Genomic DNA, 12,598 nt, shown 5'->3' with positions numbered 1-12,598 from the left:
ATATTGATCGTCATCGTGTATAGGGACATCTATGTAAATCTGTTTTATACCTTTACCAAATGTAAAACGAGAAAGTGATACACTGAAAACAAATTGACCTTTCAGATACATTAGTTGAAAAATCTAGATGGACATTCTCTAATATCATCCAAAACGCTTATTGGCCATATTGAAAACCTTTGTTAGGTCAATACACTTGATGTCGTTCAATATACTTTTTAGAAGTATTGCCTTGATGTGAATATCATATCATTTGTACTGTTGTTAGAAGCTCTAAAACCACATTGCGACTGACATATGATTTTAAAATACACAAGTTTTGCTAAATGAGCAAATGGAATTCTGTTTGAAGACATTTTATACTGTAGAAAACGAAAAACTTCCTCTATAATTACCATATTCTCTAGTAGAATCATAATAGAAAACATTAATTTGTGAAAGTAACATTCTGTACTGCGCACTTTTCTTCATTTGGCAAATTCTGACAGACATCAAAGGTACTCATCCGTGCTAGCTCTGGGAATTAAAAAGATATTTTAGCTATCGCAGCCCTATTGAAAACACATTTTGCAACTAGGAAATGGGTCAATTAATGAAGATAAAATGCGTCGCAAATGTTCAAGAGCAACGTTATCTGCATCGATCTTAGTGGTCTCTGGGGGTCTGCGAAGGCCATGGATACAGTCTATTCCACTCCACCAAATCAATAAAAGAGATAAAAAATAAATAGGCTACAAATATTTTAAGACACCTTTACACATTTTTACTGAACTTCGAGTGGATAGTGTTTCCTTTCAGCAAGGTTTCTTAGATTCTACGGCATAATAATATCATTGAATATACATAAGTGTGTGCACGCGTCTCTGCGTATACTTACATACGATCATTCATAGACGCGTTTTGATGTGTGTTGCTCTGTGCACGAATTAGAATGTATTTATACGCATATATTTCTATATAAATATAAGGATATTGTTTGTTCTTCTTCGTTATTTCTCTTGAGTCATGACTTATTTTCTACCTAATCAGAAATAAATGTCAATGTCATATTTTTTTTTCAATATCTCTCCATCACATGTGTTAAATATACTTATTCGTAATTTATTGTCTATACGTCATCATTTTATCAACTGTTCCTTTTATCAGTGTTTTCTTTTCAAACTTGCGTTTGCGATATGGTCATTATATGTGGTAATGCTTTCTTTTTTTTTCTTTCTTTCGGTTTTGCAGTATTATTTTTGGATTTCCCCAAAGATTTGCTTTCAAAGATAAAATTTGTTCAGAGTATTTTCTTCATATTTTATTTGTCTATGATACTATTTCTATTATATGAAAGTCTTATCTTCATTTATTCTGTGTACTGTTTATGCGTGCCATTGATATCTTCTCAAATACATTCATACATACATACACACATACATACATGCATGCATGCATACATACATACATACATGGTTACACAGAAGTAAAAACCACTTCACATTGACGATGAGGCTGACATTGCCTTGAAATAGTGATAAATATGAATTTGAGAATTTGATTTTTCCAAGCAAACTATAGGGGTCTGATAAGAAGACACGAGAAAACTTTAATAAAAATGATTAAATTAGAACATAGTCGTATTTTCAATACATTTTTAAACAGACAACCTGTTCTCCGTATATACAAAAATAAAACTACAGAAAAACTTGATTGTAAAAAAAAAAGTAGTCCAAACAATTGAAAATATAGGAGCAGAAATTATACAGTTTCAGAAGAAAATAGATAAATTAGAAAGTGAAAAACATTTACTAAGTAATATATACTCTGTTCTAAGAAGCACACAAGCATCGCCCTCTAGACACAGTAGATAGAAGAATATGAAGAAACGAAATACACTAAAGAAAAAAAAGCATGCTATCCACAGATGTAGATAAATTTATTAACTTATGACAGTATTCGCTTAACACACATTGAATCATTCTCCTAAATTTTGGAACCAACCTTCATCTGCAAGTAAAATACGTCCAAAATAAGACAAAAGTTCAAATAAAACTACAATATCAAGTTAGAAATTTGAGGGATAATATATTGTCAATATCAATCATAAATACCAATATTTACTTCGTTACAGGGCGGCGAGCTGGCAAAATCGTTTTCGAGCATTGTGCCTAGGCAGGGCGAAATACTTAGCGGTATTTCGTCTGGCGTTCAAATTCGTCTTGAGTTCAAATTCCGCCGAGGTCAACTTCGTAATGAATGTATATGGCGCCCTCCGGTTATGACAGTTCTTTTCTCTTCTAGGTACAAGGCCCGAAATTTTAGGGGAGGAGACCAGTCGATTAGATCGACCCCAGTACGCAACTGGTACTTAATTTATCGATCCCGAAAGGATGAAAGACAAAGTCGACTCGGCGGAATTTGAACTCAGAACATAAAGACAGACGAAATGCCGCTAAGCATTTCGCCCGGCGTGCTAACATTTCTGCCAGCTCGCCGCCTTACTCAACAAGATATTCGAACAAGCAGTACTCGACTAAAAACATAATGATAATAAAGAAATAGACAAGAGGAACAAAAGCATTATGCATGTAATCATGAATGTAACGAACACTTTATAGAAATCAAATTAACTTTAAGACAAAATACATGTTTACAAAAAAACACATAGCAAATAATTAAAACAACTATATACATACATAATATAAATAATATATAAATATATGTATATATACATACATACATGTACATACCTACATATATATGTATATATACATGCATATACGGGTACAGAACATCAAAAAAACGTTGAACACAATGAGGAACGAAAACAAGAACAAAAACATAGAAACTAACTTTTTTCGAACAACGAAAAAAACAAAGAGAGAAAGGAGACAGACAGCATAAAGAATATTCCCCTTCTTCAGTTGTCCCTGTTTCAGCTACTTCGCATTTCGAAGGTAAGGACAAGACGCGAGTTCGTTGAAACAGTCCTTCCCGCAAAGCAAATTAAATAAAATTTGGTATTTTTTGCGGAGGGTGAATGTGGTAACAAGAACAGGACAGTGAGAACAAAACAGTAAAAATAAACATTGAGGGCTGTTAAGCCAAGACGATAGAAAAATTATGAACGCTAGGAGGAAGAGCTTATGAAGGAGACAGTATAAGCACGTTGTTGTTTTCACGAAGGTAGTAGTCAGAAATATAGATTCTGTTTTGTAACGTGTCATCGACGAGAGAGTCGAGGAGGAGGAGTGAGAGGAAATGGTGAAGAGGAGAGGAGAAGACTAGGGAAGGGTGGAAGAAAAAACCAGAAAGGATGAAGAACAAGAGAGGGAGAGAGACAGACAGACAGACAGAGAAAAGATAGCAAAGATAGAAGAGTACACATCGTAATTATTAAGATAAAACTTATTTGTACATATATGTATGTATATATGCATATATTTATATATTATTTGTATTATTATATGATCGAACGCCACGCATCCTTTTCCAAGTAAGTTTTATCTATATACATGCATACATATATATATATAAGTGTGTGTGTGTGTGTGTGTGTGTGTGTGTGGTGTGTGTGTGTGTAGGGTAGATTAAAAAATAAAACAACGCCTTCCAACCCATAATATCCTGAATAAATACTCCAATGTAATAAAATCGCTGAGCTACAAGATACCATTATAAAAAATACACCCCAGCAGTCATCAGAAGATTTTTTGCTAAGTAAAAAAAACAAACGAAGTACTTCTCTTCTAGATGTGTCTATATATATATATATATATTATATATATATATTATATATATATATATATATATATTATATATATATATATATATATAGGTGAAAAAGTTGGTGTGTGAAAGCACGTGGTTGAATATATAGAAAATAGGAAAAAGTGAAAAAACTACAGAAGGCTTGTTTTAAAAGATTAAAAAATATATATTTGAGTCATTATGTCAGAAGAATGTTATAAATTTTTTTCATACAATGACATAGTTCTTGAAGAAATGACCGGTTTCGCGTTCAGCTTTTCAAATTTCTTACATCGTTATGTTTTCGTTGAGAAGTGTAAAGAAGAGTTCCAGGTAAGGGGAGGTAATAAGTGATTTCTTCCGGTGTAAAAGAGATAATCGCTTAATATTTCTTGTCTTTTTTGGGGTGAGTTTCTCTGTATAAGAATGTTGGAGTGGTTAAGATTGGGCTTATATTTTTCAATGAAGAATGTTTCCTTGTTTAGTCTAATTTGTGTTGGTGTTCCGATAGCACATTGGTAAAATGGAAAGATTAAAAATTGTGGTAGTAGTTGCTTTGCGCATTTCTCAATGTGCTCACTAAAGGGTATCATTCTGTATTCTGGGAATGCAATCTGTTGTCGATGCAGTGTGCATCTACATCTGAGTGATAGTCCCGTGGACCCCACGTAGTTTTGGTGGCAGCCCGAGCATCTTATGACATAAATTATGTTTTCTGAGGCACAAGTAAAATTAGATTTGATCTTGAATTTCTGTCCCTCTTTGAAGAGGAATTCTGATCCTTCTAGCATGTTTGGACATGTTGCACAGTTCGGTCTACCACATTTTTTTACTTTTGCATCCGTAATTTCAGAAAACAATTTTGCCTTTGTGAGAATCTTTTTAAGTGATTTAGGTTGTTTGTAGCTTTTAATGATTTTGTGTATGTTTAGAATTTCCTTTAATTTGGGGTCCTTATGAATTATTGGTAAATTCTGGGTGATGATGGTGAAGGCTTCTTTGTTTCTGGGGTTGTATGTGGATATGTAAGGTAGTATTTTCGGGGAAGGTGTGTTGTTGTGTTGAACTTTTCTCAAAGTTTCTATGTCGATTTCTGTTGCACGTCTGATCCCATCCTCTATGAGTTGAGCTGGGTAATGTCCGCCAATTAGGGTGTTTTTGAGTTCTTGCAGTCTAAAGTTCCTGGTATTTTGTTCTGACACTATTGTGCATATCCTTCTTGCAAGGTTGAAGGGGATGTTTGTTTTAGTGTGTCTTGGGTGGCGTGAATCAAAAAGTAGGTATTGTTTGGCGTCTGTGGCTTTGTAAAAAATGTCTGTTTCTATTTTAAGGTTAATTTTTTTAATTAGTATATCCAAGAATGGGAGCTCCTTTTGGTTGTATTCCATTGTGAACTGTATATTTGGGTTTATGCTGTTCAATAGGTTTTTGAATTTTAGGAGTTTATCTGTGTTTTCATTCCAGAGTATAAAACAATCGTCCAGGAATTGTTTCAAATTTTTTTTTATGTATTGAGAGAGGGGGTTTCCAAAGATTGATAAAGATTCCTGGTAAATTATTATTTCCACTTAACCACTCCAACATTCTTATACAGAGAAACTCACCCCCCAAAAAATACAAGAAATATTAAGCGATTATCTCCCTTACACCGGAAGAAATCACTTATTACCTCCCCTTACCTGGAACTCTTTACACTTCTCAACGAAAACATAACGATGTAAGAAATTTGAAAAGCTGAACGCGAAACCGGTCATTTCTTCAAAAACTATGTCATTGTATGAAAAAAGTTTATAACATTCTTGTGACATAATGACTCAAATATATATCTTTTAACCTTTTAAAACAAGCCTTCTGTAGTTTTTTCACTTTTTACTATTTTATATATATATATATATATATATATATATATATATATATATAATGAGTGTATCTTATTTATATATCTATATTTTTGTCTCTGTGTTTCGGTCTTGTCTACCATATCAGTTATCAGCTTCTGCTGGCTTGCTTACACATCTATAACTTAATAGTTCGGACTAAGTCTCTGATAGATTAAGTACAAAACTTGAAAAAAAAGAAGTACTGCTGTCGATTTATTCGATTAAATCTTCAAGACGATGACCCATCATGACCGAAGTCCACTGACTGACACAAAAGATAAATAGTATAATCCAAGACAAGACCATACCACTTTTAGTGAGGTTGGTATGATTGCTATACGGCTTGAACACCTAAATGTTAGCGCTTTTTACTAAACACATGCTTGCTAAAATGAGAAACTGCAGAGAACTGCAGTTCCGAGGACTATCATCTAAATATATATTTGCTACTGTTCTCTCTGGCTGAAGGCATTTTAGCCATGACCATCCCTTTCCAAAGTGTTTTTAATGTATGCTCTTGTTTTCAAACAATAAAGTTTCATTTTGCGAAGTTTCACTTTTAGAAGTCTTCGAATGGCCAAGTATATTTTTTCTGGGTCGATGAAGAATCCCAAGACAGATAAGTAAATAAAACAGGTTTAGATAAAGTGGTACATAGCTTGATTTCTCAGAATAATATATTAGAAGAGTTGTAGAAAGGTAACAAATGGCATCGGTAGAGTGGCTGTTTCATGGTACAGTCTGTAGGACTCGCTTTATTCGTTTGTTTCTTCGTGTGTCACGAGGAGGGTTGGCGCATGCATTACTGTGCAGTTACGATTTTCACGCTTAGACCGATTAGCAGCACTACAAATGTGCTAATGGAGTGTGAGAATGGCGCTAAATCTTTTGTTCAACTCGTGACACGAACTGTGGTATGCGGGTTAAAGCAACTGCACTTTGTCACGAAGGAATATATGTGATCTGATGGGATAGGATGGCAATGTGAGGTATGACGACAAAAGTAACTCTCGGTCAATGATGGACCACGAAGAGCGCATCCTATACTTTTCCAATTGTGCCGTTTTTTGTGCCATTATGATCAACTGTTCAGGACGAGTGGCTGTCCAGAGACAGAGATAGACTTTCATACCTACTTTCATTTTCATGGACTGCTTCGGTTCTTAGCAAAGAATTATGTTTATTACAAAATGCTAATAACTGACCGTGAGTGGATCTTCCATACGCAAATCACTTGATTTTGATGATATACTCCACGAATTATACGCAGAAGTGAAAACTGTTCGAAGATGTTTTGGCATATATCTATCATCACTGACAGCAGACGGGATAATTTTCATTTAAACGGCGAGTAATGACACTTCTGAGGAAGGACGCAAACAGTATAAGCTACCTATAATATCCAGCTGATAAATTTGCAAAATACATAAGTTAAGATTTTAATAAAGGAGCAATCTAAGACGTTATTGTAGTTGTTAGTGTTATCAGTTCACAGAAATCTACACTTGATGCGTTTCATCATGGACTGACAAAATCCAGTTTCATTGCGATTCCAATCTATTTGAATGCAGAAAAAAAGTCACAGGTAAAAATGTCACAGGGGAAAATGTCACGGTAAGAAAGTCACAGGGGTTTTGTCCGGGGGCGGGGTGCCCGAGGGGGGTTTGTCTTAGGGGGATTTTGTCCGGATCCCATAAATTGTGACTTTTTCCTCGCAAAAATTGACTTTATTACTGTGACTTTATTAGCGGTCACCTCAATTTAGACCTATCGAAAACTTTCAACTAGCTAAATCGTCGTTACTTGATCTAGTTGTACCCAAGAGAGGTTTCGATCCCATCTACAGAGATTGGATTGGTCTGTACAGTAGCATCTGCTTGGTAACCAATTAACTATTGGAACTATTTCAGCTTATAGATTCGTTCCGTCTATTCTTTCGTAGTTTATTTTTTGAGACCTCAGAGTATTTATCGCCAAACCTCGCTATATTGATGGGTTTCTAAAGCTAGCAATATGATATGCGATTCAACTGTTGCTGTTTAATACATATGTACAAACAGACAGATAGCTAGATAAATAGACAGATAGATAGAATGATAACTAGATAGATTATATAATCATATACAAAACCCATTGTGAATGCCAAATAGTCTGTTTTTAAGATAGCGTGTTCGTGCTTATATATATATATATATATATATATATATATATATATATATATATATATATATATATATATCTATATATATATATATATATATATATATATATATATATATATATATATAATATATATATATATATATAATATATATATATATATATATATATATATATATACATATTCTTTGATATCTGTTAAAGCATCAGGTCAGCAGTGTAAAATGTATATATGCTATAGCAATTACTTTAGTAGCTAGTTGTTTTTTATAAAAGTATTTTCTTTTGTATTATTGTTTTTTTACAACTACAATCAATTTTCAGTGTATTTTATCATCGCATTTTCTATTGCTTTTAACCTCATTTTTTATAATATTGTTACTAAGTTACTGTTTTACTGATCGCTTCAGCTAGAATCCTACACCATATAGATTTAATAACATAGATCAATCAATGTGTCTCTGCTCTGAGGCACTTCACGTTGGTGTTTTGTAAACTGTTACATGTGAATAATACACCGCTGATTTCGTTTTATGTTAAACTTAATTAGTAATGTTCCTCTGCTCCCTTTTGTACTCAGGAAATATCGTCAGATCTATTTATGCAGGAAACAGTGATTGATGTTTCATAATATCATTGCGTTCACTAGATTTTTGTTTAAAACTTTCTTTACTACAATCGAACTCTCCGAACATGACACATCTTTAAGTGTATCCAAGCAATACTCTGTCAACACTTCGATTGCAGTTACTTTATCACTTTTTGACCGTATCCAATCAGACTGTCATTTCAGCAGTAAACCAGATTTGATCTTGTATTTCTGCTTCGCTTCATACATTGATATCATTGGCTTTCAATTTCGGTTTAGTTTTCCTTGCAATGAAAGAGGATTTATTTCTATGGTCTCCACACAGCTTGCGTTTGGGTCGCAAAGCTTTTGATCTTGTTCCAGTACCGTGGTTTCCAAAACACATTTAGTTCTACTACTTATGGTCATTAAAACACTCGGTTAGTTTATAAATATAGACAAATAAAAAAAAGTCATGCAGAGCTAGTCGTTGGTCAAGATAAAAATTAAAGTCTAGTGTAAGTTGCGATAATGACATGAGAAAGATATTGAACACGTGAATCTATTATTGAAGTGTTCCCCAATTAACCGTAAGCCTCAGAACATTATCTCACTTCCCCGCTTAACAAACTTAATCGTGCTTACACAAGCATAGTCTCTCCAAATAGATTTAAAACTCGTAAACCGGTTGAAATAACATTTTTTGGTTAATTATCACTGTCAATAATTACTCTTCCGTTCAAATATTGGTTTCTGTAAATAATGTTGATGCTTGAATTGATCACCTAGCTTTGTATGAATATACTTGTCTGTTTATGTGAATTGCAGCACTGAATTACTGACAGGTATCAAACATAGCAGGAGCGTGCATTAGTCCTGGCATTTTACCAGCAAGTTACTATCTGCGCTACTATTATGTTTGGACATCTAACTTCAACAAAACCAAATTGACTTGACTGCATTGTTGAAGACATTTATAATATTTTATATGGGTATTATAGAACGGAATGTTTGCTTTCATGACCTTACTAAGAGTTATGCATCGAGAAATAAGTAATAAATACCAATTGTGTCCTTCAATATCGATTTCTTTATATGTGAAATACGATTAGTGAAACTAAAAAATGTCTGTGTTATATTTTGACTTTTGTATTGGCAGTGATTTATTCATGTTAAAGACTCACCTTTAGACCTTCCTTAAACACCAAGTGTTACAGGCCAAAAAAATGTAAAGCCGCTGAGAAGTACATGTCACAAAACATTCATAGTTAATGCTTTTTCATTATACAAAACGTCACTCAAATGTATAGTTTAATTTGCAAAATCAAAGTAAAAAAATTTCAGACGTTTTTAATTCAAGATAATTATGTTCATTATATTTACGCAGTGCGTATTCTGCATTACCCACAATAAACATTTCATTGAATTTAAATTCGTCAATAGTCTTCGAAAAGAGTCTTCTGAATTCAAAAGTACTTTTTTTTTATTAAAGTTGTCTGATTTCCTGTATCATTTATATGTATTTATATTTTGTCCAATTACTTTATTAACCTCGGAAAAATAAAAAGTAATGTCTACCGAGCAAAATTTGAGCGTGGATTAAATAAAGTAGTACTGTCCGGTGTCCTACTATAATTTATTCAACCACGTCATGCGAAACAATAGCAATTTTTTTAATTTTGGTACATGACAGCGATTTTAGAGGGAGGGGCCAAATCAAGTACATTGAACCTTCCTCCTGAGAGGTAAAAGGCAAAGTTGACTGGGCATAATTTGCTCTCAGAAAGTAATGAGTGAGAAGAAATACATATTTTGTCCGACGCTCTAACGACTCTGCCAGTTCGACGTTTTCAAAAATTATAATAATTCTTTCTACTACAGGCATTTGTGGAAGGGGACTAGTGGATTACGTCAATCTCAGTGCTTGAATAGTACTTGTTTTATCGACCCCGAAAGTGTGAAAGACAAGGTTGACCTCAGCGGAACTAGAACTCAAGGTTAAGCCGGAAGAAATACTGCTGAGCATTTTGCCCAGCTTTCTAACGATTCTGCCAGTCTGCTACCCCTAATGGTTTAAAATGTTGGCAAAAAAAACAGCAAGTGAAGGAGAAGAGAATATTTCGATTATACCAACTCTAGTAACTGGATAGTATCGAATAAAACGCATGTCACTCAAGTTTATGTGTAAAATATAACCAAGACCTTCAGCACAGTTTCTTTGTTTCAAATTTCATTCACAGACTTTAGACGACTCGAGTATATACGAGCTTGTGAACACATATCCAAAGTGCCGCAGAATATGTAAAGGAACAGTTTATGGTGGTAAAGAGAAAGAAAAAGAGAGAAGGAAATGCGGACTCACCACCCAAGAGTCCGCTAAAGAAAAGAAAAGAGAGTACAGAAGAAAGAAAAGAAAGTCTAGCAACATCGAGGGGAACCAGCAGGATTGAGTGGTAAAACTGCAGAAAAGAAAAGTAAGACAGGAGATACCAGCAGCATCGAGGGATGTCAGGATGGAGGAGCAGGTGGAACTGCACAAACAACCAAGTGAGAGGGAAACATGTCGGGAGATGCCAGTAGCAACGAAAGAGGTCCAAATGGAAAAGCAAATGGAATTGCAAAAACCAACAGATAAAAAAGAAGTACCAATACCAACAACATCGAAGGAAACCAATATGGGAAAGCAAGAAGGAATACAGGAAAAAGAACCAAAACATATATGGAACATGATAAAATATACTAAAAGTGTGGAAATAGAAAAGGAAATTACAAAAATAGAAACAGCAATTAGGGTGAGACTAACATTGAATGAATACTCAGAAAACACTAAAGCAATGTTACTTGATAGCGCGAGAGGTGAAAAACTAAGAACTATTTGGAAACAAGATAGAGATGGCGGTATTAAGAGTTCAATTTGACGAATTGCCACCAGTGGTGGACTTCCAAGATTTGATGCCGTACCTAATGTGGTAAAAAAGAGGAAAAAAGTAAAATTTTAAAAAATTGTTAATGACGTTTAAAAAAATTATGCAAAAAGAAAAGAAAAAAGAACTGATTTACAAACGTTAACCAAAAGCATTTAAATGACACTGGCTGTGATTCGGGAGAAGGAAAGCCATCTCATTTTCATTATCAAAATTCATCAATCATTCATTCGTTCTATGTTTTATATCCCCACTGTGCTGTTTTGTCTGTCGTCTATCGTCTCCTCTATGTAGAGCCTGAATGCTCAAATAAAGAAATCAGCACGCTGGGCGAAATGCTGAGCGGTATTTCGTCTGCCGTTATGTTCTGAGTTCAAATTCCACCGAGGTCGACTTTGCCTGTCATCCTTTCGGGGTCGATTAAATAAGTACCAGTTGCGCACTGGGGTCGATGTAATCGACTTAATCCGTTTGTCTGTCTTTGTTTGTCCTCTCTGTGTTTAGCCCCTTGTGGGTAGTAAAGAAATAGGTATTTCGTCTGTCGTTACGTTCTGAGTTCAAATTCCGCCGAGGTCGACTTTACCTTTCATCCTTTCGGGATCGATTAAATAAGCATCAGTTACGCACTGGGGTCGATGTAATCGACTTAATCCGTTTGTCTGCCCTTGTTTGTCCCGTCTGTTTTTAGCCCCTCGTGGGTAGTAAAGAAATAGGTATTTCGTTTGCCGCTACGTTCTGAGTTCAAATTCCGCCGAGGTTGACTTTGCCTTCCATCATTCGGGATCGATTAAATAAGTACCAGTTACGCACTGAGGTCGATATAATAGACTTAATCCGTTTGTCTGTCCTTGTTTGTCCTCTCTCTGTTTAGCCGCTTGTGGGTAGTAAAGAAATGGCTATACTCTCCTTCATCGTTCAAGACTTCTCGCCAACGTTCCCTATGCTTGGTGAGACCTTGACTGCGGAAAATCACAGCCCCGAGTTAAAGATTTGATCGATCGACATTCTCGTTTCTACGCCGTTGTTGAACGAAATGCCTTGATGTCTTGCATACAACTCGTACATGAAAGTGCTACCAGTCAAGAACTCCGCATACCGGAAGCCAGCAAGTGTATGGGGTCATCAGGAGAGAATTCGCGCCGTTTTGGGGCCTACCTCTCGACGGCATCAATGCGCACCGGCTCCCCTCACTGATATGAGGCCCCGCTTGCTAGATCAAATGGTTATTAAATAAAGCTCAACATTTCTTTAGCCATTGCTCATCGTCTCTTTTTAACCAAATCCAGTGGCTAACCTTCTCCACTGTACTTTGGATATCGGTCATGGTGGTATTG

This window comes from Octopus sinensis, linkage group LG1 (genome assembly GCF_006345805.1).
Source record: "Octopus sinensis linkage group LG1, ASM634580v1, whole genome shotgun sequence".
NCBI classification, from domain to species: Eukaryota; Metazoa; Mollusca; class Cephalopoda; order Octopoda; family Octopodidae; genus Octopus; species Octopus sinensis.
This window is presented reverse-complemented; position numbering follows the sequence as displayed.